The 26,337-nt window shown below is 32.9% G+C and overlaps 1 protein-coding gene and 1 pseudogene across 3 annotated transcripts in view; one reads left to right on the forward strand and one right to left on the reverse strand.

The window, feature by feature from the left end:
* Nucleotides 1-26,337, reverse strand: part of LOC115960343 — a 46,751-nt gene that overhangs the window by 3,854 nt on the left and 16,560 nt on the right. The gene's annotated exons all lie outside the window — the stretch shown is intronic.
* On the forward strand, nucleotides 12,703-24,809 carry LOC115960346 (annotated as a pseudogene). Its single transcript, XR_004085165.1, has 13 exons — nucleotides 12,703-12,985; nucleotides 13,827-14,028; nucleotides 14,167-14,246; nucleotides 14,594-14,821; nucleotides 15,285-15,410; nucleotides 15,528-15,608; nucleotides 15,699-15,840; nucleotides 15,950-16,128; nucleotides 21,398-21,562; nucleotides 21,694-21,805; nucleotides 21,845-21,956; nucleotides 23,507-23,625; nucleotides 24,207-24,809. The product of XR_004085165.1 is annotated as a vacuolar protein sorting-associated protein 45 homolog (transcript).

A 26,337-nucleotide genomic window follows, 5' to 3' on the forward strand; every position in this document is an offset into this window, starting at 1 on the left:
TGTGTTGTGTTTGTGCTTTTTCTTTCTCTCGTCTGGGCGATGGGAGGGAGGAATTGTGGTAGGGATTTCAAGTTTTTTTTTTCTCTTTCGGATACTTGACATGATTAATCATGTGGACATCACATGTTACCCAACTTTTTAAGTTCTTCAATCATCCGAAAAAAGGAACAGTTTGTTGATCCTCATATTGCACTTTAATAATTGCCTAGACTCGTTTGATTGATCTCGTAAGTTTATGGCCAAGTTTAGGAATAAGGTCAATTTTTTTTCTGGTATGCGGTGTACCTGTTTTTCTTTCCTGGGTTATTGTTCTGGTTTCATTTTTTGTTTTATATATATCATAGTTTAATGTTTATCATTCCAATTGAATTTATTTTTATGTGTTTTATAAAGAACTTCATTCTCTATATTCATGATTAGACGTTACTCATTGTCATAATACCAGCACTAAGCTGCTGTTTTTCTTGTTCTCATTTCATTAATTTTATTAAAATTACAAAAACCCCCCTTAAAGTTTAGTACAAGCCACACAACTATTTTATAATTTTTTGTAGTTAAATTAGATGAACTTCCCTCAAAATAAGACGTGAACATTATTTTATTTTATTTATATATATATGGGTATGAACCTTTTGATAAATCACACTCAGCCCCAGAAACAGTTTTTGATTTTATTTATTTCTTTCTAATTTTCTGAGTAATCTAACAACAGGGTAAGGTATCCCCACCAAGGTACTTTTGAATGAGAGTTTAGACTTAGTTTGATAGAAGAATAGAGATAAAGGCCCAGGAAAATACCTCTAGAATTGATTAGAGTTTGGACAATGTTTAGTTATAAAATTAGTTGTAGCCTACAATCTTATTTAATATCTTTTTATTGAAGATGAATTTTGACAAATTCACCATTGGATTACATCTTCTTCTTATATCCTTCATGCTTGCAAAATTTATAGAAAATTAAAGATCAATAGTTATGTCATCAATTGTTTAAATCGCAAGTTTTTATAGTTTAAAATTATGCATAAAATATAAACTTATAAATCATATAATAAAAAATATCCGATTGACACAAAATTTGACATGTGTATTAAAAGCGTAAATAACATTCAATTTAACGATTAGATTTTCAAAACATGTATTAATATTTATTTTTTTGAATAAGGTTATAGTTTAAGGCTACAACCAATTTTGTAACTAAATTTTGTCCTTAGAATTTTATTAAAAAATGTCAGCCATATTAGTTAAGATTATAACCTTGAGGTGTAGAAGAACATCCTCCATCCACTTTTGTATGTTGTTTCTTTTCAATGAATTTTTTATATTTAGCCCCAAAAAAAAAAAAAAAAAAAAAAATCTCAATCTGATAGGTCTATCCACCACAATCATGAGGAACGCAATTTTATGCAAATATGGAACCAAAAGGTCCAAAACATGAACCTAAATAAGGGTGATGGTTTGGGAAATGGGATCCTCTAGTTGGCCTGTATTTTGTTTGTTTTTCCTTTGTTTTCAACCAAAAAAAAAAAAATTATTCAGCCAAATTAGGGAAAAGGGGAAAAAAATCTCATTCTAATAAGTCTTACCACTACAATCATGAGGATCGTAATTTTATGCAAAGATGGAACAACGATTTTGTCATTTGGGGACCATTTTGTTGTGCAACTTAGTTTTGATAATATTTATATTTTAAAATGTTTCTTATATATAGTTCCAAAAAATAAAAATAAAAACTGGAGTAAATACAAGTATACCACATCATTTCTTTAAATCCTACCAGGTAAATTTCTTTAAATCCTCACCCCTCATTTAAAATTAATGGTTTAAGATGCTACCACATCATCATTCCACTAACTTACTCTTTTAAAAACACAAAAAAGGAATAACTTTAGGAAGCAGCCGTGATCTTTTAACTTTAGCAAACGGATCCAACTTTCTTTCTTTTTTTTCCTTTTTGGATGGAACAAATCTCAAACCCGGGAAATTCATCATCCCACAAATTACTCCCACCATTTTTCCCATCTAAATCCAAAAGACACTCCTGTGCAAGAAGAAACCGGACTTTCTTTTACAACTCTCCTACAGCCTTGAAATTTTCAGCTCTTTCAACCACAAATGATGGATCCACCCAGCTCAATCCCTTCAAACCATCCATGGATGACCATTGAAAGCCCAATGGAGGCCAGGTATATTAGCTATCTTACTCTCTCTCTATCCTCTGTTCTCTATCTATTGTCTACTGAGGATTAGTTTCTTCCTTTCTCTTTCTTTTTCTTTTTTTTTTTTTGGCGAAAACACCATTTTAGTCCCTACATTTTGGGGTTATGGTCAATTTGGTCCCTACATTTTAGTAGCAGTCAATTTGGTCTCTATTATTTTCAACTTATTGTCAATTTAGTCCCTACCGTTAACTCACTAACGGAAAATGCTTATGTGGCAAACAGTTTGCCTTGTTGGCGCACATGTGGCTAACATAATAATATAAAATCAATTAATCAAGTATTATAAAAGCCACGTCAGCATTTTAATAATAAAAAAAATCTATGTCAGAAAAAAAAATCTGAAAAGATTAATTAAAAGAAAAAAAATAAAGAAAATGAATTTTTAAAAGAATCCTCACTTCCTTTTATTTTCTTTAGAATTCTTGCACTTTCTTATTTTCCAAACACAATATACCCTGCAACACCCAACACCGCAACACCACAATATGAAATCAAATCCCAATACCGTGTGTTTAGCCAAAAAAATCCCAATACCCAGCCAAAATCTCACGGTCGCTGAGTTTGCTTGCTACTTTCAATACTTTCGTTTGCATGTTTCACAAGACAATGTAATTCTGAAATTGTAAAAGGCAATTTCACCAACAGTTGGATGGAAAGCTAAAAATGACATGGACCGCCATATGTCCATGGCTATCTTAACAAGATCAAAACATTCGGAAACCAAGTCCTTCATGTAAACTTTGTGTTTCAGGCACCACGTATCTGCATTATCGTAATCCTCGAGTTCCCAAACATCAAAATGGTAAGGATCGGCACGAAACATTTGGAATATTCGGAGATGCCCATGGAAAACTCCAAAGGAGACAGAGCCTTTGGGCGAAAATTTAATGGGTGGATCGATATAGCTTAATTGTTCTGGATCGTTGAATGGATCGAACACTGAAAAGCCTTTGATCATTTTTTTTTTTTTATCTATATCCACCCAATGTAGCTTCCCATTGCAAGCAACAAACCAGCCTGCAGAGTCTTTATTTTGAAGGAATTCAATCTTCGGTCCCTTGGCGACGGAACGACTAGATTTGAATCACACCAACTAAGTTACGTTTGCAGATCTTTATTTCACCGACTAAACACTTGATATTGGGATTTGATTTCATATTGTGGTGTTGCTGGGTGTTGGGTGTTACTGGGTTTATTGTGTTTGGAAAATAAGAAAGTGCAAGAATTCTAAAGAAAATAACAAAAAGTGAGGATTCTTTTAAAAATTCATTTTCTTTATTTTTTTTCTTTTAATTAATCTTTTCAGATTTTTTTTTCTGACAGATTTTTTTTTTATTATTAAAATGCTGATGTGGCTTTTATAATATTTGATTAATTGATTTTATATTATTATGTTAGCCACATATGCGCCAATAAGGCAAACCGTTTGCCATGTACGCATTTTCTGTTAGTGAGTTAACAGTAGGGACTAAATTGACTACAAGTTGAAAATAACATGGACCAAATTGACTGCTACTAAAATATAGGGACCAAATTGACCGTAACCCCAAAATGTAGGGACTAAAATGGTGTTTTCGCCTTTTTTTTTTCATTTTTTTTGTTTCTTTATTTCATACCTATGGTTGATATTAGATTTTTATTGTTTTGCAATTTCACTACTGCAAAACTATTTAATGATTGCTCAAGAAGAGCTGTGGTTTTTTGGGGCTATATCCTCTGCCTGCAAAGTGTTTGATAAATGTTCAAGATAAGAAATAGAGTAGACAAAGAAGATAGTTGTACTAGTTGCACTCTTCTTCTGCTTGTAAGCAATGTTGCGCGTGCACCACAAAAAACTTGAACTTCATTCATTTTTATTTTACTTTTTGTTGTTTTTATTGTCTTTTAGAAGCCAATATATATCTACTGGTGTAATCAATTTGCTTTGTGTTTTTGCTAGTTTTTCTAATGATTTGCAAGCTGTTGGATTTGGAAATCTGCCTTGGTGCTTTTCTTTTCATGTTATTGGGTTTAGCTATTGCCATGATTGTTTCAAACTTGTCTATTTAGTTTGAGTATATTAGTAATGAGACCTTGGTATATTAGTAATATTTGAAATATTCAGTTTCAATTAATTGGATTTGAGTTTTATTTATTTATTTATTTATTTATTTATTTATTTTGGTTGTATTTTTATAGGATGATGGACATTTCTTGTCAAAACAAGGATACCATGAATGATTGTACCCCAAAGGATGGTATGGAGTTTGATACGTTAGAGGCAGCCTGGATGTTTTGGAAAAATTATGGAAAACAAATGGGGTTTAGTGTTTGAAAGCATTATACAAATAAAAGTAAGATAAATGGAGAAATAATATCGAGAAGATTTTTGTATTTTAAAGAGGGTACTCGTAAGCTTGACAAATGAGATCATTTGACCAGTCAACATCGACAAGAAATAAGGGCTAATTGTCTAGTCCGATTGGGTGTTTCATTAGCTCGTGAGACTAGAAAGTACAAGGTGTACGATTTTGTATCAGAGCACAACCATGTTCTTCATCTTGCAGCAACTACTTTCATGATGCAATCAGAACGAAAGATGTCTGATGTCCAAGCTTTTGCTATTGATTTAACTTATGCTTCTGGAATTAAGCCTAAGGAGATACATGAGTTAATGAGTAGAGAGGCTGGTGGAAGGGCTAATCTTGGCTACATTGGAATTGATCAAAAAACCTATCTTCAAACTAGATGACAACGAAGCTTGATATATGGTGAAGCCGGTAGTTTATTAAGGTATTTTCAACAACAATTGATTCATAATCCATCGTTCCGTTATGTTGTACAGTTGGATATCGAGGAGCAAATAACTAATATATTTTGGGCTGATGCTAAAATGATAATTGAGAATTTTAATTATAAACACCTTGCAGGCAGAGGATATAGTCCAATTACCCAAGTTCATCATAAAAATTTCATTGAATCCATGTGAAGAACCAGTCAATTCAAAAGTTCTAGATTTAATTAAAAGTCATGAAAAGCATGTTTTTGTATAGATTGAGAAGACTGAACCCGGGTCTAAGGTTGAAATGCAATTTTCTAGTCACCACATTAACAAAAATTGCAGAATAGTTCCCTCTAAATCTTTCACACGGCATGGCCCACACCATGGAGCCCAAAACTCAACAATACGTAAAGGGGTCCCAATTGTCAAAACTTATCTTGAACATTTATCAAACACCTTGCAAACAGAGGATATAGCCCCAAAAAAACACAACCCTTCTTGAGCAATCATTAAACAGTTTTGTAGTAGTGAAATTCCAAAACAATAAAATTCTAATATCAACCATAGGTATTAAATAAAGAAACGAAAAAAACGAAGAAAAAAAAAGAAACTAATAGTCAGTAGACAATAGATAGAGAACAGAGGATAGAGAAAGAGTAAGATAGCTATTATACCTGGCCTCCATTGGGCTTTCAATGTCATCCATGGATGGTTTGAAGGGATTGAGCTGGATGGATCCATCATTTGTGATTGAAAGAACCGAAAGTTTCAAGGCTGTAGGAGAGTTGTAAAAGAAAGTCCGGTTTCTTCTTGCCCAGGAGTGTCTTTTGGATTCAGATGGGAAAAATGGCGGGAGTAATTTGTGGGATGATGAATTTCCTGGGTTTGAGATTTGTTCCATTCAAAAAAAAAAAAAAAGAAAAAAAAGGAAAAGAAGAAGTTGGATCTGTTTGCTAACGTTAAAAGATCACGGCTGCTTCCTAAAGTAATTCATTTTTTGTGTTTTTAAAAGAGTGCGTAAGTGGAATGATGATATGGCAGCATCTTAAACCATTAATTTTAAATGAGGGGTGAGGATTTGAAGAAATTTACCTGGTAGAGAAACCTAGGAACTCTAGAAAATCTGAATTCATATTATGCTTGTAATGATAAAGTACGAATTTTTTTAACCCAAAACTATAATTTTATTTATTAATATAGTACTATTTCAGAATTTTAAAATTCCAGAAGACCATGGCCCCTTGGTCCCCGGGTTGATCTTATATATGAGCCAGGGTATGGTGGATCGAGAGTAGGATTTGAGTTTTGTCTTTCTCAATGTTTGTGGGTATTTGAAGGTTAGAATACTATGATGTTTTTAGTTTTTTTAATAATTAAAAAAAAAACAAAACAAAATGAGAATTTTTTTTAAAGTTGTGGTTAAGACTGAAGAATGAAAATAATGGTGTTAAGCCTGTTATTATGCGTTCGAGCCAAATTATTATTGTTTTGTATTTTATATTTTTGAAAATTATATGTGTTTGTCATTGTCCCTTAAAACAAATCTTTAAAATAGTTGAGAACATATCAAACAGAACTTAAAAATATCTCTGAGTTAAATAATTAAAAAGCATAAATCCGATGAGACAAAAAAGAATGGTACTCTTTCAGTCTCATGTCCCGTTCTAATGTTGACTTTTATTTTATTATTATTACTTTTTTTGGTATTGTGACGCATCGTCATATGCCATTTTTATTTTTGCTAAATCATTGTCATATGCCTTAGTTGAAAAATTTATTGAAAGGACAGTGAGTGTTAGTTTGGCAAAAATTATTTTTGTCAATTTATTTTACTATTTACTTTATTTTTACTATTATTTATATGTCTCACTGTACATTTCGGTATTATTCATGGGTCTTACTATACTATTTCAACTAATTTTTACTTTTATTTACAATATTTCTAGTAAAAAAAATTTCAGTTTTAACAAAATAAACAAATCTCACACAGACCCTGATACCAATAAATTAAAAAAATTCTGATGACTCAATCAAAAAAAAAAAATAAATAGATATAGAAAGAAAAAAATATATATATCTTTTTAGCTATAATCTTGACAAACTGAACTACGTGAATAAGAAATATCTATCAAAAGATAAGAAAGCAATGCAAAGATTTTTTTTTTTTTTGGGAATAAAATGATAAAAAAAATTATCATATTTCTTTAATAACCCACCCCTCCCCTCCATGTCACGGACTAAGGCTTCAACATTCCCCTCGTACACCTAAGGTATGAAAAGGTAACATTCACCTCAATTCACTCAAATGGTAATCACAAAAAATTGAATCATATATGAAAAAGAAATAATAAATCTAAGGGCACATGTGAAAGTAATGTTACTTTCATCAATTACCATAAGTTAACAACTTTTTTTGGGCTAAATCTATTTCTGCTCTACTGTACTCCCCTTTCCTCTCCCTCAATTCAAATAAACTCCTAGTAATGAATAAAATTAGGTGTGTTCATAAGATTGTTAATAATATATATATATATATATATATATATATATCAAAACATAGGAGACAAGTTTTCAATACAACAAGTTCTTTAAACATTATTTTTGCCCATGTCTTCTTTTATCACTTAAACAATTTAATTCTTGAATGAATAGATATTTGATTTTAATATTTCTAATCCGCAATTTTTTTGTTAATGTATGTCCAAATATTCTAGTTCAAGGAAACTTGCAAAGTGACCATAAAAATATTGAAAAAAGAAGAAAAATTTTTGAACCTAAACAGTTGTTCTTCATATATATATATATATATATATATATATACTTTCACTGATACCGTTTTCAAATGGTTCAACAGTTATGTTGGCATTAAGTGCCTAATTTACACTAGGGTTTTTTTTTATTGTTTTATATATATATATATATATATAATTAAAAAAATGATTTTTTTTTTTTTTTTTTTTTTTGGATCAGAAAAAAAAATGATTTAATCTTAAGAAAGAGTAGAGAATCTAGAGATAATGTTTGTAAAGAGGATTCAAGAAGGGTCTTTGCAATGACCAAATCATGATTTACTGAACGTAACCTTGTCTGTAAAGTGGATTCAAGGAGGGTCTCTACAATGATCAAATACAATAACAACGATTGGAAGCACTAGAACCACACGTCTATTCACACACAACTAAAAAAACACTAAAGTCCAACATGTTTGTTGATGAAAACAACATTCTCGAGATCATTATACGTGGGACGTTCCAGGATTAAACAATCCCTGCCAACTATTATTACAAACAAACCTAAATCTCACATTTACCACATTGCTTACGATGACAATTATATGATCAAATAATTTCATCCCAACAAGCTAGGATCTAAACGTATATCAGCTTAGAGAGACACTTGTGTAAAAACATAATTTACACGAATCAGCTTACAGACGAGTCTAGCCAATTCAAACCACTTTGCCTTACTTTAACCTTTTTAATTACAACGTCAAATTGGATAAAGTTTTCTTTTAAATTGGGTTGGAAGAATCTCCTTTAACTCATTACGTCGCAATTCATAAGATTGGCTAGTAATTTTATGACAATATATTTAATCACATAATTCATAAAATCATTTGAACAAATTGCACGACTATATATTTAGATCTGTAATTTCATCATTTTCATGCACAAAGCACATACTAAAAATAGAGAGTAAATTGTTTATAAATGCAATAAATACAGTTTTGAAATCATGGGGGACGCAGTCAAGCCCACTGGTTAAAGCAGTTGAACAAGAACAAATATAATTGTTTGACTTATCGATATCATTCTACTTATATGGACCATCTTAATTCTTATATCTAGAAAAAGCAGAAGCATTGGCACATCTAGAGATTGCAATGGCACCATAATCAGTTTATTGCGACAATGGGACAGCTAAATTGCAAACTGATAAATCTAAGATCAAATGTACAATAGCAACTAATAAACACTAAACAGAAGGAATTTATGGGGACTTTGGACTTGCTTTACTGTAACTAATATGCTTGATATGACATTCCCTCCGCTTGTGTTGATCAAAGTTGGGTTTGAAGTATGAATGTATAAATTATTATTCGTGTTTGATCAACTAGGTTTACAGAAACACACACACATAATTTCTTGGTGTCCAATTAGAACTCTCTCTCTCCTCTCATTCTCATCTTAGCTCTCGCCACTCAGCAACACCGAAGGACAAAGCTGCTGAAGCCCTAGCCATCGCCAATTTGCCACCACAATACTGCCATCGATCCGCCACCACTAGCACCGAGTAAGTCCATTCTCTCTCTCTCTCTCTCTCTCTCTCCCCCCTTGCTTAGTTTGAATTTTTTTTTTCGTTTTTTTTTTTTTTTTTTGGGATTTGATGAATTGATGTTTAGACCTTAGGTTTTGATTTGTTGTGGATTTTGATATGTGGGTTTTGACTTTGTGTTTTGAATCTTTTGTGTGTTTGTGAGTTGTAGTGGTTGTTTTAGTTTGAAAATTTTAAATTGATAGAACCGACTGCCTCGATAGAGAAAAACCGCACTGCCTAAGGCCGAAGAACCAACCACATTTATGCGGTGTCAAAATTGGGGCAAAAACTACACCAACCGTCTCCTAATATTAGAAGTTTAAAAAAACTAGACCTATCATTAAACTCAACCCATCACTTTAATAGTTGAACTCACCCAACCTACTAAAAAATAAATATTATATTAACGCGGTTTGTGCAAATTAAGCTGTTATTGGCTTATTCCACAAGCCCAGCACCAAAAATGTTTGAAGGCAAAATTTATCATTTTTTTTTTAATTAGAAGTGAAGGCCCAAAAATGTTAATTTATTTATATCATATCATATCATATCATATCATATCATATATAATAAAAGTTGAGTTTAGACGTTGTGGTTGCGCCACAAGGCTTCACCAAATTGCAAAAATTTTATTAAAATTTTAGAAAGACTTTAATTCATTCTTATCATTAAATAAAATTAGATTAACATTATTTTTTTATTTGTTAGGATATATTTCTTAAATTAAGGGATAATATTTAACATACAAAAATTTAATTTAGATAATATTTATCATCTAATTAACATTATTTTTTTATTTGCTAGGATATATTTCTTAAATTAGGGGATAATATTTAACATACAAAAATTTAATTTAGATAATATTTATCATCTAAATTTTCAAAATTCTAATATTATTAAATTAATATTATTTTATCAGAATATCAAGGTACAAAACTTGATTATTAAGGAATAAGCACAATCCAAATTCTTCAAGAGGTTATTAATATAAATTTATCTCAAGAAACAGTATGTATCTCTAATAATTTTATAATCTCTATCTATTCTAAAAAACAGTATATATCTCCATTAATTTGATAATTTCTACGTTGATGAATTTTTTTTAAAATACATATATATATATATCAAAATTCCTTATAGCTATCAACCATGTTCTCTTTCTCTCTTTTTTTAAAATTTTAATTTTTTACATGTTACGTTATGTTGAATCAACTCTTTTTTCTTTTTTTTTCATATGACCTTTTTTAATTCCAATTTTTATGGGATAAAAACAAACACATTGATTAGATATCTTTAATTTCAATAAGATTTAAATGAATTATATTTCAAATGGAACTCCACCAATAGATATAACCCTATATATCCTTTTTGGAGTGAAGTTTATTTCAATATGTGAATGCCTAAATCCCATGACAATGCAGGTATGCATTCTTTCTTCTTTTATTATTATTATTATTTTCATTTTGTTTATTTTCTTTACTGTTATTATTGGTTTTTTTTGCTTCATGTAATTTTAATTAATGAATTCAAAACATTCGAAAATATTGTCAAGTTTTTAAAGGCTCCTTCTTTGTTTTTGTATTTTGTTTTTATTAAAATTGATTAGGTTTTGCGTATTGGTTGCCTTTTATTTAAACTAATTTTCTTAGCTTTGATCTAATTTATATGCTTTGGGTTAAGGTCTTAGAATTAATGATTAAATATGGTTAGAATTAATAGATTAATTTTAACAATTTTCTTATTTGATTTTTATGTTACATCAAATTATCAAGATGTTCTACATGTGTATTCTTGAATTATCAACTTTACTTTCAATTTATAATATTATCAAGATTATATTAATTTTAGATTTATCAATTATTTATTACATTTTAAAAAAAAAATAATTATCAACTTAAAATTAAATTCTTAGTGTAAGCTCGATTCGTAACAACCCCAAGATAATATTAGGCTCATACGTAAAGAGGGTCCAAACAATATCATTTATAGAGCGTGGATTTGAAAGGTTAGGTCTTAGTCACCGGACGGTAGTTCGGGTTGGCTCCGGTCAGTGAATCTCGTCCGAGGAGTCTGGGGAGCTCTATGCTCTTCTTATTCTCCTTATTTCTAGGACACCATGGCTGGGAGGACGGGTTGTCCCCCCACCTCTCACACTGCCTCTCTTATCCTTTTATACGAGCATTTATCCTCTTACCAGCATCCATGTGTAAGCTCAATTTCCTAAGACTTAAGACTTGTCATGTCAACCCATACCTAGAGTGGTTGGGGGTGGTTGTAAAAGCTGAAGAGCATGGCTCTGTCAGGTGCAGAGTATTGAATGGCAGTAATGGCAGCTTTCCCTTTGTCCTTGGTCGTTATACTATCCAGCGTCTTCTTCTCTATTGACATAGATATTTTAGATTTTTTCCCAAATTGTTCCTATACCGTTTTTGCCCTTTCTTCCAGGGGAACCTCGGATATGCCGAGGATAGAATCATCATCGGCTATGTCTCAAGACTATTTGGACTTTTATTACACATCCTCGGCTATACCCTTCCTCGGCTCGAGCCTTGGGCCCCAATGTAAAAATGGGCCAGGGCCACAAATTATTGGGCCCCACACTTAGAATTAATGATTAAATATGGTTAGAATTAATAGATTAATTTTAACAATTTTCTTATTTGATTTTTATGTTACATCAAATTATCAAGATGTTCTACACGTGTATTTTTAATTATCAACTTTAATTTTAATTTATAATATTATCAAGATTATATTAATTTTAGATTTATAAATTGTTTAGTACGTTTTTTTAAAAAATTATCAATTTAAAATTCAATTTGAAATTATCAATTTAATTTAGTTTTAGGAAGAAATCTTACCCCTTATTTTAGTGAGATAATTATTGAACCTATTAAAATATACTAGCCTCTGAGCACGCGTGTGAGCGCGTGCTCAGAGACTCTTCTATTTTTTGGATAAAGATTAATAATTTGCATTTATTATAATTTAGGATTTCTACTTTTTCCAATTAGTAAAAAAAAAAAAAAACCAAACGTGGGGTGAGTTTTGTAGATTAAAGGAGTTTTAAAACTAACAAAAAAGTAATCATATTTTATAGGGAGTTAAAGAGTAGAAGTAGGAATTTAAATTAACATAAAAGTATGAGCTTATTAAAAGAAAGAATGCATTTCAACGTAGAAATAAGAATTTATTATTTTTGTCAATTTACTATTTTAACCCCATTTTTAAGTTTTAGATAGAGGTATTTTTGACATTAAAAAAAAGCAATAACTAACTTTCTGAATCCTCTTAATATATACAAATAATTATTTATAAATTTTTTCATCACACCGTGCAATGCACGAGCCTCTTACTAGTTTTTATAAAAGGATGGGGATAAATTATCTTTTACGCAATTTTGATAAGCCTGCCTGGTTGATGTCTTCCCACTGAAACGGTGCGTTTGCCCCCCTCGTTTCCACTGCAACTTCTCTCTCTCAGATTTCAACAGTCAAACACTTTCGCTCCGAATCCGAAAATCCAGTACAAAGCAGAATTCAACTCCATCATCATCATCAATAAATCAGAGCCGTAGATCGGAGTAGACCTGAAACACATGGTGCTGATATCGGCCGTACGCGATTACATCAACCGGATGTTACAGGACATCTCCGGCATGAAGGTTCTCATCCTCGATTCTCATACGGTAATCCTCGTTCCCAAACACTCCTCTCTTCATTTCTTTGTTTGGACTTTGGAATTTGATTTCCTAGAAAATTCCGAGTAGGATTTGAATTTCAATATCTTGTTTGGAAATAAAGAAGTAACTGCAATTGAATTCACAGAGTGATATAACTTTATAGAGCCTATGAATTTATTTTTTTTCTTATTTATATGATTGACAATTTGAGTTTTTGGAATTTGAATTCTCGTTCCTATAATTATGTTCTACTTTGTTCATTAATCGTTAGTTCTATATCGTTGGATTCCATAGTTTCAATGCTGTAAAATTCAAAATGCCGAGAAGAACAATCGCTTGGGCCGTGTTTGAATTGCATGAAAATACTTCATTGTATTGTGTGTGCGCGTGTGCGCGCTGTTGCTTGAAGGGTCTATGGAACCCTGCATCATGGATGTTGTTGAAAAAAAATTACAAATTCTCGTGATTTTTTTTTTTTTGGGGGATAAAATCCTTCTTTTATGAGAGATTGTTAGCTTGAATTGCTAATGGAATAATGCTAGTACCGCAAAAAAACCGTTAGTTTTGCCACAACTTGTTCACAAACCCACCACTCATAACTTGCCATGTGGACAAGTTGTGGAAAAAGTTGTGGGTTTTTTTTTGTGGCCATTCAGTTTTTTCATGAGTAATAGATAAACTGCCAATGCCCCATTGTTGTTTGTTTTGATTCTGTTTACATTTTTTTTTTTTTTTTTTCGGCTGAATCTACTGATTTGGAATTTCATCATTGTGTTAGATTTGGATTGGGTCTAGTGGGTTAAGAAGGAAAAGAGAGATACTCCTCAATTTAGTTAATGATTTGCAGGTTAGTATAGTTAGTGTTGGGTATTCACAGTCAGAACTTCTTCAAAAAGAAGTATTCTTGGTAGAATTGGTAGATTCCATTTACAAATCAAAAGAACCAATGTCACATCTTAAAGCGGTTTACTTCCTTCGGCCCACTTCAGAGAATATCCAGCATTTGCGGCAACAGCTAGCTAGTCCTAGATTTGGAGAGTACCACCTATGTAAGTTTTGTTAATAATTTGAGAGGAGCAACAATGTTATCTTGCCACTGAAATTATAATTAAATGTTTTAAAATTTTCATTGGTGATTATTGGCTATTGATTTGAAGCTTCTTTGTGTGTATCTGAATTTCATACAGTTTTCTCCAACATATTGAAGGATACTCAGATTCATAATTTAGCTGACGCAGATGAACAGGAAGTTGTCCAGCAGATTCAGGTAACTCTTTCACCGACTAAAAACTGTTTTGCATTACTAAAAAATTTTTGGTTGATATTTTACTTTACTGTTTTTCATTTTAGCTACTCTGAAAAATAATATTCAACTCAACTTAGGGAATCTATCATAATTGAAAACGGGAAGAAAAATTGGGAAAAAAGGGTAAGCTTATAGTATCTTTAGCATGTCATTGTCACAGGCTTGCATATATGGGGTTGCTTAAACATGGTCTGAAACTCCAAATTCTTGTTCTGATGCATGAGTAGATGTTATCTTATTTGACCTTGTTTTTATGCCACCTCATATTAACTGTAAAGTTAGATATAATTATTATCTCTATCTTGCAGGAATTTTATGCGGACTTTGTAGCAATTGATCCTTACCATTTCACTTTGAATATGCCGTCAAATCACATTTATATGCTCCCAGCAGTTGTAGATCCTTCAAATTCGCAGCACTTCTGTGACCGAGTTGTTGATGGTATTGCATCCATTTTTTTGGCCTTAAAAAGAAGACCTATTATTAGATATCAAAGGAATTCTGATATTGCTAAGAGGATTGCACAGGAAACAGCTGTAAGTGAAGCACTGGAAGCTATAGTGTAAATATTACTTGTTCATGATATATGTATTACTGAGTTTCATATGAAGTTTGTGCATTCTGTTCTCAGAATTTAATACACACGCATGTAGATGTTACTTGTTCATGATATATGTATCACCGAGTTTCATATTAATTTTAAAGCATTCTGTTTTCAGATTTTTTTTTTTTTTTTAATGTGTAATTTATTTTTTATAATTTGATATTTACAATAGGGGAGGGGGGATTTGAATCCTGGATGTTATAGACACACTAGGAGATCTGTTTTTAGAATTTCATACACACATGTATATTTTTTCCCCTAGAAACTGATTGATGATATGTGTATTCATGATATTTCATATCATTGTTAATTTTACTGGATGCAGTTTCTCCTTTGAATTTTACTATTTTAGGTTCATAGAAATCTGACTTTAATACTTTTTTGGGATGTATCAGAAGCTGATGTACCAGCAGGAAAGTGGGCTTTTTGATTTCAGGCGAATGGAAGTTTCCCCATTGTTGCTGGTAATTGATAGGAGGGATGATCCTGTGACCCCTTTGCTAAACCAGTGGACCTATCAGGTATTTGGGGTTGTCAGTACAGATTTTACCATTTATATGAGAAATGCCTCTTTGTTTTGATGTAACATGGATGGTTTTATCATTTATTGAACTCATTTATCACATCATGTTCCATAGGCAATGGTTCATGAATTGATAGGTATTCAAGACAACAAGGTGGATTTGAGAAACATTGGCAAACTTCCGAAGGATCAACAGGTTACATTGCATTTCCTGTTATAGTGCGCATATTTATTTTTATGTTTTGCGTTGCTAAGAAAATGATCTTTGTTCAATTCACACTCACAGGAGGTTGTGTTGTCATCAGAACAAGATGCCTTTTTCAAAGCTAACATGTATGAGAATTTTGGAGATATTGGGATGAATATCAAGCGATTGGTAGATGAATTTCAGCAGATTTCAAAGAGTAACCAGAGCATCCAGACAATAGGTTTGTATGAGGCTTGATAAATTCAGATTTACGAGATATTATGTTACTAAATTAGCATGGTGGGTTGAGATATAACATTCCATCATTCAAACATTTTGAATTTCTGCAGAAGACATGGCCAAATTTGTTGACAAGTACCCTGAGTACAGAAAAATGCATGGAAATGTTTCAAAGCATGTGACATTGGTCACAGAAATGAGCAAGATAGTTGAAGAGAGAAAACTCATGTTAGTTTCAGAAACAGAGCAGGAGTTGGCTTGTAATGGTGGTCAAGTGGCAGCATTTGAGGTAGTGTAATCAATTGTATGGTGTCTTGTTTTTCTCTAAATATTGTTTATGTTACTTCATATATATCCATGAGCCTACTTAGTTATACGTTTTTCTAGATAATTTATAATAGAAATTATTATAAGATACATAAGTATGGATTTTGACAAAATTTTTAGACAGCTATATGATCATGAATCAAGCGCAAGGAGTAGATTATCCTAGTAAAGGAGGCTGAAGAAAAGGATGTTGTCTTGGCTGATTTTGTTGTATGCACACATGCATGTTGATACACTCATCAGTATGAGACAGATTAAGATGGATTATGTTATTTACCCTATTCTCAAATATGGTGGGGAAATGAATTTACAAATTGTAATTTGTTAAAATATATATATATATATATATATATATATAAAATGATACCAGTAAAAAAAAAAATTTGTTAAAATATATATAAAAAAAATGATGGCCCGGTGAAAGTAGTCTTACGAATTGGAACTAATAATAAACTTGAGTGGCTCCACTGACAGCAACTGCATTACTAGCTCCGTTTCTTACTATGTAAAGCATTTTCCTGACGAAAATGTTTTTTACACAATATTTTCAAGGAAAATAAATTGTTCTATTTTTTTTTATTATTATTATTATTATTTTGAGATCCTAAAATTTTTTTCTATTATTTGGTTGCACAAAATCTCTATGTTAAAACCAACAAATAGTTAGTAGGCGGTGGTGGGAGGAGCTTTTGTATATATATATATATATATATATATATTTTCACCAGGGGGGCGCGCCCGGGGGGGGGGGGTGAGGGTGAGTGGGAGGGGGCGGTGGTGCAGTGAAAGGACAGGGAAGGTAGGTAGGAAGGTGGTGTGGTATTTGGTTTTTTTTTTTTTTTCTAGCGTTAAGGGTATTTTTTTAATTATGTTAAAAAAAAAAAATTTAACTATGTAATTGTTTTTTGATAAGTAACGAAAAACAGCCAACCCGAGTACATTGGGAATGTACTATGGGGGCATAAATCAATAACCAAGATTACAACGATCAAGTAAAACAGGAAGGGAAGAACAAGAAAAATGACTAAAAACCACACTCCAATCAAGAAGATTGTGTTAAAAAAAAGACTTAATCTCTAACATAGAGCGTTCACAACCTTCAAAACTTCTAGCATTCCTTTTGCGCCAAAGACACCATAACAAGCAATTCATTTATAGGTAATTGTTAGTTGTCAGTTGGAGTTGTTGGCCTTGATTTTTAATTTATTTATAGGTAAGTCTTACTTAGTTTATGGACTTTTATGTGTGGTCTTTGGTCCAATTCATTCAGGAGTTTGTTTGTTATTCAAAGTAGGAGCTCTAGTTCTATTGGGCAAAGCTAAGATATAGAGTCTATAGAACTATCATTGCACTTAAAGAAAGATGGAGTTGCTTAATAGAAAAATCGTGTGTTTTGAGTATTGAGGGCACTTTGGCCTTAATGTTCTATTCTCACGTTCAATTCCCTCTTTCTTTTCTCTGTACCTTCTTTTTTTTTTTTTTTGGAATTAGTACCAAGTTTATTGAAAATGAGAAATACCTTCTGTTCACTTTCAATTTCCTCTTTCTTCTCACAAAAAGAATGACATCCTCTTAGGAACTCTGACACTCCAAATACTCTTCGAAGGAAAGGTATGAGCAGTAATGCCACAAATAGCCTGGTAGTGGGACCGCACATCAAAAGTACCACTCCCATTCAAGCTCCTGCTAACATTTTTAGGAAAGGAATGAGCAGTAATGCCACAGATAACCAGGTAGTAGGACTGCTCATCAAAAGTACCACTCCCATTCAAGTGCCATCAAAAGTACTGCGCATCTGTTACCATCCGCATTACTGTCCACATTACCATTCAGGTGCACTGTTCACAACTGTAGGTAGATTTGATCTTAATATCTTCTCATCTCTTTTGCAAACCTAAATCAAATCTTTTCTCATCTTCCCCTGTTATTAATTGACCCTAAATCCAAAATCTATCTAACCCTAATCCTACCACAAGCGCATGTAGACAAATTCCCCAATATGTCCTATGTCACAATGGTGTCAGCATGAAGGAGGGAGAGAGAGATTGTGAGGGTCATGCCTTGTATGGAGAGAAGAGAAAGGTGGAGGGGATATGGGTAGATGGCATAAGTTATTTCCCACCTTTTTGCTGTAATTTCCACTCACCCATTGACTAGCAATTTTCAGTTGCACTAAACATATTAGACACTGAAACAAATGGAGCCTAAACTTTTTGGGGAGTTGAATGGATGATTGATCAATCAAATAATTCTTATATGCAAGAAAATAAATTGACAATCTGTTAGGAAGTCAAACAGTTGAGATCATAGCATAATTTGAGAACTAATTTTAAAGAGATAGTTCATGGGATATGCTCTTTGCATTATGTTAGTGCCAGCTGATAAAGACTCGTAATGTAAATGCTTGAATTATGCAATGAATGATCAAATGTTATCTAAGCTTTTCAAACAAGTTTCATTTGATATATCACAGCATGCAATTGAAAACCCCTTATTTCTGGTGGTGATGAACATTGAGTGCTGGACTTATTATGAACATAAATCACAGTCATGATATTAGTGAACTGAGCCTCAACCTTTTCAAGTGTTGGTTTAGCTTAATGAGTATGAGACGAAATGAATTGGGCTGTCCAGTTGGTGTTTAGCTTTATATTACATGAGTTGGAAGATATATCTTCATGAATGATTCTTCAATTGAGATTCGGTCTTTTTATTGTGAGTTGAGGGAATCGTCCTTTGTTATCTTTCCTTGGAAAGCAATTTGGGGGGTTAAGGCTCCCTGAAGAGTTGCCTTTTTTGCTTGGACAGTGGCATGGGGAAAGATCTTTTGCTCGGGTGGAGGAACAGGTGTGCCTTTGAGGATATGGAATGCTTGAGGGAGTGACTTCTTTAGTCTTTTATGGGACTTTGTTTGATTGGTCACAGGTTTGGGGACTCACATCTAGTGAGTCCCTCCCAATGTTTTTAGATTCCCTTTCTTCTTGTACATAGCTTTATGTCTCTTTCTTATTTTTGTGGCTACTTCATGTTTTCTTCCATGTCGTAGTCTTTTTTATCAATATCTTATCTTACCCATCAAAAAAAAAATTTAGGATGAGAAGACAATTGGCTAGTGACCACACGCTTCATGAAGCAAAGGTCACTAGTTCAAATCTCCTCTTGGCTGACAGTATTGCCAAGTGCTTAACTTTGCAGGGGTTCAGAAGCACTATTGACACAATAGGACAAAAGACAGTTTGGGTGTCACAAATGTGGGGTTGAAAGTCCGATTGGCAGGATCTGGGGTATGCAAAGAAGTATGATTGGCAATTTCTCCTCACTAGATAGGGCAGGGTAATTGTTGTGATTGTTTTTTTTTTTTTTTTTTTTTTTTTGGATAGTGTAGGGAACTATTCTAAGGAAGATCTCTTTGCTCTCTCCTCTAGCCATTAAAACCTACAAGCAACTTCTCCCGCCTGTCAAAACCAGTTGCCGGGTAATCTAGGGGCTTTCACCCTTAATGGGCTATTATAGAGTTTGTCCCCCCTATTCTCTTTTTTGTTTATTTTTATTTTAGGCTTGATAATATTTGGAACTGTGACCTACCTATCAAAAAATATATATTTGGAACTGTGATCAACCCTAACCCAATCTAAGGCTTATCACTTGACCAAAGCTGAAGTAGGATGATACATTAGTGACAGGTGCAATATTGAGGTTTCTGATACCAATCAAAGCATTGGCATTAATTTTTACTTTACTAGTAATATATGACATTAAGTGTGGTTAGGCTACAAAGAAGATTTTTGGTAATGGATTTTAATAAATTTCAGTTGGATCAGACCCATACATTATTTATTAGTAATTTACGCATTTATAGGAAGTTTCAATTGGATTGGAGTTTGGACTTGTTAAGTGGGGCAAGATTGGGCAAAATTTTTAAGTAATCCTGAACACGTTGGGGCAAAGGTAACCTTATATATCCAAATGGGTGTTCTTGGGCCAAATGGATAACAAGCAAAAAGGTTTTATCCTGTATGTGTTTGCAAAGTTTTTAATTAGGACGGTCAGTATTGTTGTCAAAAGAAGATGAGAATTAATTATTTGTGGTGCATGAAGTTGGGGTGAAAAATGCATTTTTTGTTCTAATCATTAAAACAATTTGATTGTTAGTATTAACATCCAAAATTTACAAATCACATGCAAGAATGTGATACATCCCTTGCTTTGGCATTTCTTTATCCTCTCAGTGGATTCTCATAAAAGAATCTTTGCACACACATTAAAAGAAATTTCCTTTTGTTTCCCTTTGAGTTTAGACCAATGGATAATCCAAGGAACTAAGGTTTGGTAAGTTGCACCTCTAGTTCATTTTGTGAAAATTAAGCGGAAGATTTTAAACAGGAAGTGCTGGGCATTCTTTGTTTCCAAAAAATACAAACAACGTTACTAGAACAACATCACCAAACGGGCTCTCAATTTCAAGTGTTTTTGGGTGTTATTGTGTCTGTGTTTCCATTTCAATTTGGAGAAAAGTTACATCCTAGTTTTAAGCTCTCCAAAAGTTTTTGATCTGCCCAATGTTTGAATTTAGGGTTTAAACTTCTTTCCTTGATGAAACCAACAAAGCCTAGGTTTAGTCTCATTATTATAAATAATAAAGCCTTAGTCCTTTGGGGTTGGCTATGGATTTTTTTTTTTTAAATTTTGGGGAGGGGGTGGGGGGATAAATAGGTTCTCTAGAGGTGTTATGTAAGTTATTTGAAGTTTCATAGGCGATTAGCAGTTAATGACATCATCCAATAGGATTAACTCAAAATTTATGCCTTCTCATAAAAATGAAAGCCCTATGCAATAAATATTGCTTATGTTTGATTACCTAATTTTCCTTTCTGTGTTACAAGATTATAATGCTATTTGGTCTCTTGAATTATTGTTTTATTTGCACATCATGTTCATTCCCTTCAAGTTATTGTCTGAAACAAAGTGTTCATCTACTGATATTGAGTGGTGCTACATAACATCGTTTAGAGACTTTTTCAACCCCCCCGGCATGTACACTTACATGGGCACACCACTAAACACTGGGGAGGGAGAGATGTGATGGTGCTTTTTTGGTGTCAATAGACTTCCCTACTGATTTATGATTTGAGATTCCTGAATTTGACAGCTTGAAATTAGAGCCGGAAATATCTAGTATACTGTTCAAATGTTGAGCAATGACATTCTTCCCTTTTCAAACTTCAATGCAGGCAGTGACAAATCTTTTAAACAATGAAAGTGTATCTGATATTGACCATTTACGCTTAGTGATGCTTTATGCTTTGCGCTATGAGAAGGAAAGCCCTGTTCAATTGATGCAACTTTTCAACAAACTGGCTTCTCGGTCTACCAAGTACAAACCAGGGTTAAAATAAGCAAACCAGCATTTCTTTTATGCATGCTTTGATGCTTTAGTAGAGCAGCAAATATGTTGAAATTGTTGTGTTCCTTGCTAGTTGCTAGATGATTCACTGGTTTTGAAAAATTGGCCATCATGGTATGACAGCTTGTCCAGTTCGTCTTGAAGCAAGCAGGGGTTGATAAGCGAACTGGGGATCTTTTTGGAAATCGAGATCTTTTGAATATTGCTCGTAACATGTCTTGTGGACTGAAGGTTAGTTAGAAACACTTCACTTTCTGCTTGCGGATGTGATTAGATGCTTATACACACCACCAGCCCCTTTTGTTCCAAACCATGGAAAGCATTTCCAAGGGACGGTTGAGAGATGTGGACTACCCATATGTTGGCAATCACTTTCAGCAGGGCAGGTTCGTTTTCTAAAGTAACTGTTTCTTCCCAGGAATGTTGTAGTTTATCTCTTGCAAATTTTGGAATGTAGCGCAGTTTCTTTCCACTGTTTTAAAAACCTGAGCAGACCAGCTGATTCAACTGGTTCAATCAAGAACTCTATACCAATCCAAATATAGCCTAAAACGATAAAACAAGATTTTCTGAAAAAACCGGGCTTAACTGAATAACCAGTGGTCAGACTGCAAAAATTGGTAACTGGAACTTCTTGTGCATGTGTGTGTGGGGTACATGTTTATGTATGTGTGTAGGTTTGTATGTACATGTATGTGTGCATATTATCAGGAAGTAGTGCCAAGATAATTCTAGTTATGTTACTAATTTTACTCTTTAATAATGAGAAGAGTTTATGAGGAAAAACCCACTTCATACAAATTTCTCAGTCTAAATACCATATTATCGCTCATCAGATATATGATGCTAATGTCTAACTTTCAGCACTTGTTAAAGAACGTATGCTGGTCCATAATTCCACAACCCCCACCCCCCCCCCCCCCCCAAACCACCACCCCTCCCAAAAAAAAAAAAAAAACAAGAAATGAAGTAATGCTGGTCCGCTAATGGCTCATTTGAAGCAAACCAATCAACATAGTTTATGGCAGGTCACACACCAAAGGTATCAATTAGGGATTTCTTATCTTTGGGAGTTTGGCCCTGTGCATATCTTGGGCATTGATGCTTCACCCTGACACACTGCTATATATAGTCATAGGGATTGATATGATTTAACTGAGGTGGCTGTGTCCCCTCAATTTGTTGAAGACAGTTTTTAAGCCATCTAGCCTACCCCCAGAACTTAGATTATTGTTCATTTAATGGAAGCTATTACTGTTTCTGCGTAGCTTCTTGATTACCATGCATCCAAATTAGATATATAATTTTGATAAGTAATATGTTGTATTAGGAGGGGGGGGGGGGAAGGAGAAATCCTAGTGCATGGGAGGTATGCAAGGAAAACACTTAAAAAAAAAAAAAAAATTTATATAGTAGTTTTTTTTTTCATTAAGAAAGTGCAAAAGGGGCACAATCCTAGTACATGGTATGACAGAAAGAAGACCCAAAAGAAATAAAATTAACATGTTCAAAAGAAAAACTAAAACCAATGAGGTCCAGCTAAAAATGAATCTCCTCCCCTTGTAAGAAAATACTAAAAAGAGGGTGGAAAATGACTAAGATATGAAATTAAAAATGTCTGTAAATTCCAGAAACAAAAGTAATGGTAAGCTAGAAGTAGATGTTAACGTCAAAATCAGATATATATGCCCCTGATCACCTATCCTCTCAAGTTTTTCTACCATTTTACTCAAGTCTCCTCTCTTTCCCCTTCATTTTGCTGTTACATGCTACAGTAAAGGCTTTTCAAGCATGGACAGACTATTGTAGGATTGAGCGTTAATTTATATTTGAGATAGCCATAGCCTTTGAAGTGAAAGTTATGGCCTTCAAATAAAGATTTTTAAAAGGCTTTGGATAATATAGCTTGAATGACAAACACTTCATCTTTGAGCAGGCCACAGGAAGTAGTCATATTCATTGTTGGAGGGACGCACGTTCTGTTGCTTTACAAAAAGACAGCAATTCTGGAATTCGTTTTATACTTGGTGGTTCTGTGGTTCTGAATTCTAAGAGGTATGTATGCTTTTGAATCATCATTGCGATTTTAGAAGCATGGTATTGTTGTGCTAGCTGTGGTTCATGCTTGGCACACACTAGCTTTAAATGCTAATTTCTATGGCCTTCATCTTTCTTGCATCTGCAAATTTGAGAATGTAGTCGTGGGTTGGATTGCATCATGTTCATTTGACATTTGGTGAAACTTTGTTGGGCTTGTGGATTTTGGTTTGGCATTACTCATCCCATGTAGGTTCAAGCATGCAATGATTTGTGGTTTCTTAAAATTTACAAATCAAAATTCTTTTAAAGTTCCATTTTTGACCCAATCTCAACCCAAGCCTAGAGAATGGAAGGTTGTTATAAGCCAGACTTCTATAACTTCAGTCATACTTTACTGAACTTAAATCTCAACTAATATAAATAGCCATAAATTGTATTTAATTTATACTCTTGTCATATTTATATGATATGCTTAGTTATATAGTGATAATTTGAAGCTAGTTTAGTTATTTGATGGAATGTAGTTAAAGTGGAAACTATCCTTGCTTTACACGATTTCCTCTGATACAATAATCATTTTGGCCAAAAAAAAGCAGGTTTCTGAAAGACTTGGAAGAAGCTCAAAGGATAGCTCGTTCTAGCACAGCAGTGATTTGAAGGCCCATCATATGTGTCTTGAGAGCCAATAGATAATTTTTATGGCTTTATACGGAGCTTTTGACTTGGTGACTGCAGTGGTAAGATTGTTAATGAATATTGGGAAGAGGAACTTGATGATCATCAGAATCAACCCACCTTTCTTGCATAAGACATCCAATATTCACCAATTTGCAAAGGAATAAAAAGTAAATGGGTTTTTTGGAGACTAAACCCATTGCGTATTGGAATATGAGATATTACTGATTCGTGAGAAACAATTTGCTGATAGCCTTATTGCTTGTTTAACAACACTACCTTGCCTTGTGAACGAAAATGTAAGCTCACATACAATTTTTTTTTATTTCTTTTTTGGATTTTATAGATGCTTGATTTATCCTAGGTAGTTTTGTACTTGGACCATATTGTGAAAAGTTACAGCTGAGTGTATGGTTTAGCCAGGGCCAGGGGTTTTGTTTATACTTTAGCAATCATTGTTCTGGTGACATGGAAGTTTATGAATATTTGTGTGTGCATAACTGGCATTGAAACTTTTGCTATTACATATATTTTGATCATGTTTTCTGGTGAATTATATTATCAGGGAGAATCTTTTGCTTTTATTAATTGGTGTTGTATCCAATTATGCGCCTGTGGACCTTGGTCTTCTCGATCCAGCCGAGTCATCTCCCAAATTACACCATCTTTGCTTGCCTTTGCCTGAACACAAACACAGACAATCTTCCATATATGATATAACCAAGCTGTTAGTAGATTGGCGTCAAAATGTACTTGCTGATGCTTTATACTTGCTAATGAAGGATGGGTGTGATCATTTTAAAATTTTAAATAGTGAGCTACAAGTTCTTAAACCCTTAAACTCTGTTGTGGGAATATCTAACTCTCAGCATGTACAAGGATAAAAAATATAAAATAAAATAAATAAATAAAAGAAACCTTGATCGGGTCATTTCATTTTTTTTTTTTTTTTAACGTATGAAAATCATATCATGTATGAATTTAAACTGCCCAAAAAATTATAAAATTTAAGAATATTCTTAATTTTTTACTTAAACTATAGAAGTAAAGTAATTTATATCTTTTCCTTATCTGTTGGTAAAAAGTGTTACACGTAACGACACTCCTTAATAAATACCATCAATAGATTCAATACTATCAACAAAAGTAATGAAGTTTGAAATATTTGCACATAAGTTGAAATATTTGTGAACAAGTATAATATGAAAAATGTTTGATATACATTATATACTTTTAATTATAGTTCACAATATTTTTGTGTAATATGATAAATTGGATATATATTTTTTAAAGGTACTCTAATAAAACACTACAAAGGATATATTTTTGTTTATTTATCGTCTTTAGTTGTTGACTATTAGGCTGTAAACAATCACTTCTAGACAAACCCAAGAACAATTATCATAGAATCCGACATGTAAGTTAAAAATAAAGAAATAAATAGAAAGCTACGTCCAAGACTTTCAGTATATATGGCTATCAAACTCTATACCAGCCAGTCAGGTCAACCACAACCTATACCCTTCATTAGAAAAAAAATGATAAATCCTGCTAAAGGGTCATGGAATACGTTGCTGCTTCTCTCTCTTCTTGTTTGCCCAATTTGCATTTCCCTTGACACCATAACACTAGACCAACCCCTCAAGGATGGTCAAGGTCAACATCTACCCTCAAACAAGGACTAACAGACTAGTTATTTGAAAAGTGTGCATTTTTTAATAAAAAAATTGTGATTTTAAAATATGCCACTTGAAAACACAATCTAAAAAATCACAATTAACGTTTGATTTGGGTTTTTAGGCTAATTTGTTTGTTTGGGCAATTTTTGAAAGTGCTATGTCCAAAATATTTTTACAACACTTACACAACAAAGCCTAAATGGTAAGTTTTTACTAGTTAGTTCTAATTTGAACATATCACTGAAATTATTTTTTTGTCCATTAGTAACAACCTGCTACTTAGGATTTATTACGAAAGTTTGCGAAAATGTTGTGAACACAGTATTTTTTGTAATTTTTTGGTTCAACATTCAACGGACCAAAATTTTGGAGA

Source organism: Quercus lobata, chromosome 9 (assembly GCF_001633185.2).
Source record: "Quercus lobata isolate SW786 chromosome 9, ValleyOak3.0 Primary Assembly, whole genome shotgun sequence".
Classification (NCBI taxonomy): Eukaryota; Viridiplantae; Streptophyta; class Magnoliopsida; order Fagales; family Fagaceae; genus Quercus; species Quercus lobata.